A 7,592-nucleotide genomic window follows, 5' to 3' on the forward strand; every position below is an offset into this window, starting at 1 on the left:
CTCGAAAATATCTGTCTTCTACACCTAATGCACCAGATAGAAGATCAACTTCTGTAAATTATGCTGAAGTGCGACGATTGCTTCAGTGTGTAGATTTTCAAAAAGTATTTGAATTATGTGATGTGCATGCTCAATGTGAAGCACTTATCCAATGCATTAACAATGCCATTAAGCATTCTACAAGAGTGTATAAACGCCACAATTACGAACATCCCATGTGTCCTTGGATAACTAACACTATCCTGGAAACATTAAAACAGAAAGACTATTTTTACCGTAAATGGAAATGCAATAAATCAAATTCTTATTACAAGGAGAGCTTTAAATACTTTAGAAATAGCTCGGTCAGTATGATCAGAAAATCAAAAAAGCAGTACTACATCAACCTCATTAAGAACGACAGTGGGAACACAAAAAAAATATGGGAAATCGTAAAAGAAGTTATAGGCAAAGGCCAAATACAGAGAACTCAACCGGATGAACCATCGACGCAAGTAGCTAATGAATTTAATCGCTATTTTTCTGACATAGGAAGCAACCTAGCTAATCAGTTTTCATCCTGTGAGCTCGCCCCAGCCCTACCTAGGATAGTTGACGACGACTTTCATTTGGAAGAAATAAGCCATGATGAACTTAAATCAATGATAAATAAAATGCCTTTAAGGAAAGCAGCTGGCCACGATGGTATACACACTAGAATTTTAAAAGACAACGTTGACATTCTCTGCAGTCCCATTTGCCAAGTATTTAATCTCGCGTTTGCTACCAGTTCATATCCAGATATATTGAAAACAGCCAAAGTCATTCCTGTGTACAAATCTGGGGATTCGAATCAGCCAGAGAATTACAGACCAATATCCGTTCTGAGTGTCATAAACACAGTTTTTGAAAAACTGATTTCCAAGAGATTGAAAAGTTTCCTAAACGAACACAATGTAATTTGTCCTCAGCAGCATGGTTTTGTATCTAATAGATCGACATCTACTGCAGTGTTAACTCTCTCCCAAATAATAAATTCAGCACTTCATGAAAATAAGTTAGTAATAGGAATATTTTTAGATATTAAGAAAGCGTTTGATACCGTTTCTCACTCCATACTACTGCAAAAACTAGAAAGTTACGGTATCACCAACAACTCCCTTGAATTCTTTTCCAGCTATTTATCCTCACGGAAACAAATGGTAGTAATGGGCGACTATTATTCAACATTCAGCACAGTCACTAGTGGAGTCCCACAAGGATCCGTGCTAGGACCAGTGTTATTTTCAATATACATTAACAACCTCCCTGATGCTCTTCATAGCTCTAAAGCTCTAATGTACGCAGATGACACATCTTTATTATTTACAGGTGACACACTCTCTGCACTGCAAATAGATGTAATGAATGATTTAGCAAGCATTTCCTCATGGTTTGCTCAAAACAAACTAACTTTAAATAGCAAAAAAACTAAATATGTAGTTTTTCGGTCGAGGAGAAATAATGTTGACACCAGCAGCATAAGTATTAGCTTAAACAATAGCCCTATACAAGAAGTTGACACATTTAAATATCTGGGAGTCATTTTTGACCAACATATACATTGGGAAGCGCATATTCAGAATGTGTGCAGGAGAGTCGCGTGCGGATGTTACCACCTCATTAAAGCAAGACAATATTTCCCCCGTGAAATACTAAAATCTCTATACTATGCGTTTTGTCATAGCCATATCAGTTATTGTATAGAATCATGGGGCGTAACTTACAAAACATACCTACAATCTTTACAAAAATTACAGAAAAGGGCATTGAAAATAATTAATCCTAACAGTAACAATGATATAATTCACGACATTTTCCAGACACAGCAAGTGTTATCGCTTAAGGCTCTGTGTAATTATAAGATTTCAATTTCAGTTAATAGCATTATGAGCACTAACTTTCCTATTCCTCGTAATGTGTTCTGTTTTCCGACGCGCAGTACGAGACATGCTCTAAAAGGCAATCTGAATTTACCAAAATGTTATAATGTATACGGTGAAAGAGTGATCGAATTTAGTGGAACAAAAATCTGGAATGTCCTACCTTTGGAGGTTAAAACCGCACGTAATTTTAAGCAGTGTAGTAAATTCTTTTTTCTTGCGAACCAGGACCTTTAACATATCTGCAATAACTATTCGGGTGCACTTGTGAAAACCATTGTTCGTTTGTTTGTCTGTTAAGATATGTAATTGTATACCTAACTGTAAATACTGCACTGACCTGAATGTTTTATTATTAACACTGGACCGGATACTAGCCTTTCCTGGCTATCGGTCCAGATATCTGTATAAGCATGAATGTAAGAAAAAATGAAAATAAAAGCACTTGACTTGACTTGACTTGAAGCTCTACATGTTTTTGAAACGCAGCACTTTCATAGTTTTTCAGCAGCTGAACAGAATTGAACGGATGTACAGGATTACCAGCACGGGCGGTGGTTTACGCGTGCCCGAATACTCAACGTTTATCTCTCAATAGTTCACCAGCACATTTATGTTTGTTACATAAAAAGTCTCACTTGCCTCTTGCAAACGAAGCGAAAACATGGACCGTTCTTTAATTCGCATAACAGTTAAGCAGTGCTCAAGAACTTTTCAATATGATTCGCTCAAAATCTGGAATCCTGCCCATTAAGATAGAGAATTGGGGTTGCGTGGCCACTGGCGACCCAAAAACGGGAGGGTAGTTCACAATGGGTGGCAGTGCCTATTTTGAAGGCCACGGTAACAATTTGTCACAAAGTTTATGGAAACCTCGTATAAAAAAAGGTGATAACTGATTGCAGTGCTACATTCAAGTGAGTGACAGTCTCAGGATCCTTTTATTACCAATGCTAGAATAAAAAGTTTAGCGAGAAAGTTATCGTTAAATTGTATTTAGCCCGATTTCGATAAGACTATTGGTCGGTGAATACGACTTACAGAATAACACAAAGAAATTGAAGCAAATGGTCACGATCGATAGCACTCTACCATTTTTTAGTGAATTCGGGAAGAGGGTAGACAAAAAAAAAAGAAGCAAGTACCACAAAGAAAGTGAAAGACTGGAGTTCGCCCACGAATTTTGTGTGTGGTAAACCTATAGGCAAAGAGCCCCTTGTTTTCCATCCAGATTTCATTCTTTAATGTAATTAAGTGCACCGACCTTGCACAGCATGAGCCCGTCTAACCTCACACAGTACCGGTTCTTTAAATTAATATTCCGTTTCCAAAAGCTGCGCGTAGAAAGTAATCAGACTTTTGTTTCGTTACTTATACTTGAAGCCTAACCTTCGCCTCCCGTTCTGTCCTCGAAGCGAAGGTTAAAAAAAAGTTAAAATAAATGGCAACACAGCAAAGCCTTATTAGAAACTAACGCGTGGTACACGCGTGTGCAAGCATACAAAAAACTAATAACTGCTTAACGTAAGGTCAAGGACACGATGACATGCAACTCCTCCCCCCCTTTCCCTCGCCCCATCTTCGAGACTGCCGCGTTCAAGACCCACAAGTGCTCTCTCATTAATTAGTGAGCAACTCTAATCGAACAACGACGCCTTCGAGTTCCTTTGCCTCTTTCGCCTTTAAAGCTGCGTGCTCCGCTAAAACTGTTCTCTTTCGTTTCATGCGGTCCTCCTTCTAGTCGTCTTTCTTGTTGCACATAATCAATGTAAAAGCTTGAAAGCAAAGCAAGTTCTCAATTATTACTCTCCACCGGGGAAATGCAGGATGCACCATTCAAGCATCTATTGCAAATCAGCGAAGCGTAAGGAAGAGGAATAAACGTAGCAATTTGTTTATATTACAAGTGTCCTAGTGCATCCTAGGTGCAGCAGTTTTGTAAAGGCGTTATTACTAATTCGGAAGGTGCCTCGTTAAAACGCTAATGCGGCTCCGTGCATCGATGCTTCTGCCTGCGTTCGATGCTGCAGGAAACTCCAGAGACTACCTTTAATACAAGCGTCGCAACCTAATTCCAGAGGCTTGTCGTTCAAACAAAAAGAAGCCAGATTCTCTTGCTTCTCGCAACACTACATAGCGCTAATCTCTTTATAGCACGATATTTGAAATATTGGATGTATCCCAAAGATGCTAAACTAGACAGAATTATTGCTCGCATTGTTATGAAATGTGAAGCATTTCTTATCGAACTTCAGCGACTTTCAGCGCATCTATCTATCTATCTATCTATCTATCTATCTATCTATCTATCTATCTATCTATCTATCTATCTATCTATCTATCTATCTATCTATCTATCTATCTATCTATCTATCTATCTATCTATCTATCTATCTATCTATCTATCTATCTATCTATCTATCTATCTATCTATCTATCTATCTATCTATCTATCTATCTATCTATCTATCTATCTATCTATCTATCTATCTATCTATCTATCTATCTATCTATCTATCTATCTATCTATCTATCTATCTATCTATCTATCTATCTATCTATCTATCTAGCCGCCTACGACTTTAGCAATTCGTGGCCGTTTCGTTAGACTGATATATGCCAAAATGGTATGGTATGCGGTGAGTGTACGATGAACATGAATGAGATGTCGTAACATGACAATCATGACATACATGACGTGTCATGGTTTACAAGTCATAGTCTTGGTGCTTTCGTGGCCCTTTCGTTAAATTTAGATGTGTGCCTTACAAACATAAATGAAATATTTTAACATGAAATCATGAAACGCATGTCATATACATCATTATTTAGATTACGCGGTCTTGATGCTTTCGGGGCCGTCTCGTTGACTTGATGTATACCGCAGTTGGTAAGGCATGGCATGAATGTATGAAGAATATAAACGACGGGTCGTAACATGACAACCATAAATCGTATGACCAATAATAACTTTCTTAGACGAATATCTGAAGTGGATAAAGTTCGGCGACACGAGAAGAGCCTTACACGTTCGCATGAAGGGCGTACAATCTCCGAATGCTTGTACATTAGATTCCCGAAGCTATCTCGTGCATCGAAACTGCCGCATTCGTTTTCAAATTTTGGTTCGGAATTTCTTTTTTATAGCCGCCTATTGCCTACAAAGTAGATATTTCATGCAGTTCTTGTGCGAGAAAGTGCGTGACCCAGGTCGTCAAAAGATGCAAGACAAGTGGCTGTTAGCACTGGGGCAGCGCTGGTCCGGAATTCTTGATACCCGCATCAAATTCGACAGAGTTAGGTTAGATTGCAGCATGCACATCCTAGAAATTCTTTTGTGGACACGCATTGAAATCTAGCTATCATAGATCAAAACTACTGAATACTTTCCCTAACATGCACTGAACAAGAAAAATACTAAATACTGAATACAAAATATAAAATACAGAATACATTTCCGAACCTGCACTTGAGTTCAACGTCGGAAGAGGTGCCTTTTAAAAAAGCGCTGGAAGTTAGATTTTACGCACGTGGGCTCCAGCAGCATTAAATATTGCACTGGGACGCACCGGAAGTGAAAGAAAGGTAGAATATTGTAGAAGCATGTATGCCACAGCAGCCTGCCCGGACCAGGAGCTCGCCAGTCAAGTAAACTGCATTTCAATTTCCTGTTCCTCTTGCCATTTCCGCCATCGTACCGTTTCTATCGCTTCGTATTCTCTTTTCGGATGAACTAAACCTGAAGAAACTCACATTAAAACATGAGATACTGCAGACTGTCGCTAACAGAAGTAGGGCGCTCACTTGTTTTTTTTTTTTTTATGGAGCCTACGTAACTTTGTTCCACAAGCCAACTTGTGGAACAAAGTTGGAGCTGTTAACGCCGGTCGTAAGGTGTAATCCATGGACAAGAAAAAAAAAATTCGACAGATCCCACGTACCGTGGGAGTCGATGTTAGGCGAAGCATGCGGCAGGAAGGTGACTGTGGCGTAAACTTTTTACTGAGCGAAACGTTACAAAGTGACGCTAAAAATTTGTATAAATTTTATGCGCGCACATATATGTTGAAGAGCCGCATATGTATTATTTAACCACTTGTTTCCAGTTGGGCAACGCTGCCAACGGCAACGTGGGTATTACCAACACCAGAAGCGCTAAGCTGATATGTAGTGCTTACACTTGTCAGTTATGATCGAGAACACACGCAACTTTCACGAACCCGTGTGCATGTGTGCAAGATGTTCTTGACAGTTCTTGAACAAGGTCGTCATCACCGTGGCCAATGAGCACAAGCAGCTGGTCATGACTTCTTATTGGATCCGGTCGTGATCGCGGTGACGAGGGGTCCATGTGTAGTGAAGTATGAGGTACAGTACAACTGTTCGAAATTGTGGATGCCTCTGTCATTTCGTCGACAAATCGTCTGTCGATAGAGCCGGCGACATGTCGGAACCTGAAGACACCCTTCGCGTTGGTGAGGTATAGGCGGTCGAGGCTGGTAGGTCTGGATAGTGCTACATAGATCAACATCAGTGGATGGCACTTTTCGTATTCGTAGACTACCTGGGCGTGTGTGGCCTACGTAGCCTAGTGCACAAAGCGGCTGTCAGTCAATCTGGCATCATCCTCAGTCAGCATGAGCCCTTCGTCCAGCCTCGTAAGAAATGAAGAGGACACTGCAACGGTCTGGCGGACTAAGTGCACTTTACGGTGCGATGATGTGAATATCATACGTAACTTTCGTTAATGTATTCCTCGGGGACGAGCGGTGCTTCAATGTAGCTTGCTGAATCATAGGAATAGAAACGTAATGTTTATAAAAGCGGAGCCAACACCGGAACCACAGACGTTAATCTGATATGACGCCTGTATCGTAGGAGTACACATCGTAGGAGTATCGTGTAGTGTTTATTGCTTTCTTGCAAAATTAGATAACCAGCACTATAAGCACAATTGAAGTTGCACCGCCATTACACCCGCACAGGCTGTTTTTCCAAACCAGTTTACAGATCTGGCGTGGCATTGTGGTTGAATACCTGATTGCCACACAGAATGCTTGGGTTCGATCCCTGCTGGAATCCTAATTTTCTTGCTTTCCATTCGTCGGGTTAACGCTGTCCATGTAGGTTTTTCTTAATTCTCTCGCACTTAAGTTACCTATGTCTGTTCTCGCCGTTCCTCGGTAGATATAAACTGTCAATCACCTGTGGCGCATACCCGTACACCGCGGCCCGTGGTAAACGGGTATGTGCCACACGTGTCCGTAGGAAAGGGTTTGACGACGTACGCGACAGGAGTTTCGCGTTATTCATGTCATGACCCGACAGTCATATTCATCAAATCCTCTTACCCTCCCACGCCAATTCTGGCCTTAACTTTTAAGGAGGCGATCATGAGAGCACCCACACGTAGGCGGCTGGATAGATAGATAGATAGATAGATAGATAGATAGATAGATAGATAGATAGATAGATAGATAGATAGATAGATAGATAGATAGAAACGCTCAAAGTGCCAAAGGTTCGCTAAGAAATGCTTCGCATTTAAAAGCAGTTGGCGGGTATGCGCCACAGGAATTGGGCAATCTTCACTACAGAGTACAGACATTTATGGGAACCGTGTGAATGTGTTGCTTATGGGGAAGACAAGTAGGAGTGAGGATGAGGAAAAGAGGCAGATGCATAGCATAT

The sequence above is a fragment of the Rhipicephalus sanguineus genome, chromosome 4 (genome assembly GCF_013339695.2).
Source record: "Rhipicephalus sanguineus isolate Rsan-2018 chromosome 4, BIME_Rsan_1.4, whole genome shotgun sequence".
NCBI lineage: Eukaryota > Metazoa > Arthropoda > Arachnida > Ixodida > Ixodidae > Rhipicephalus > Rhipicephalus sanguineus.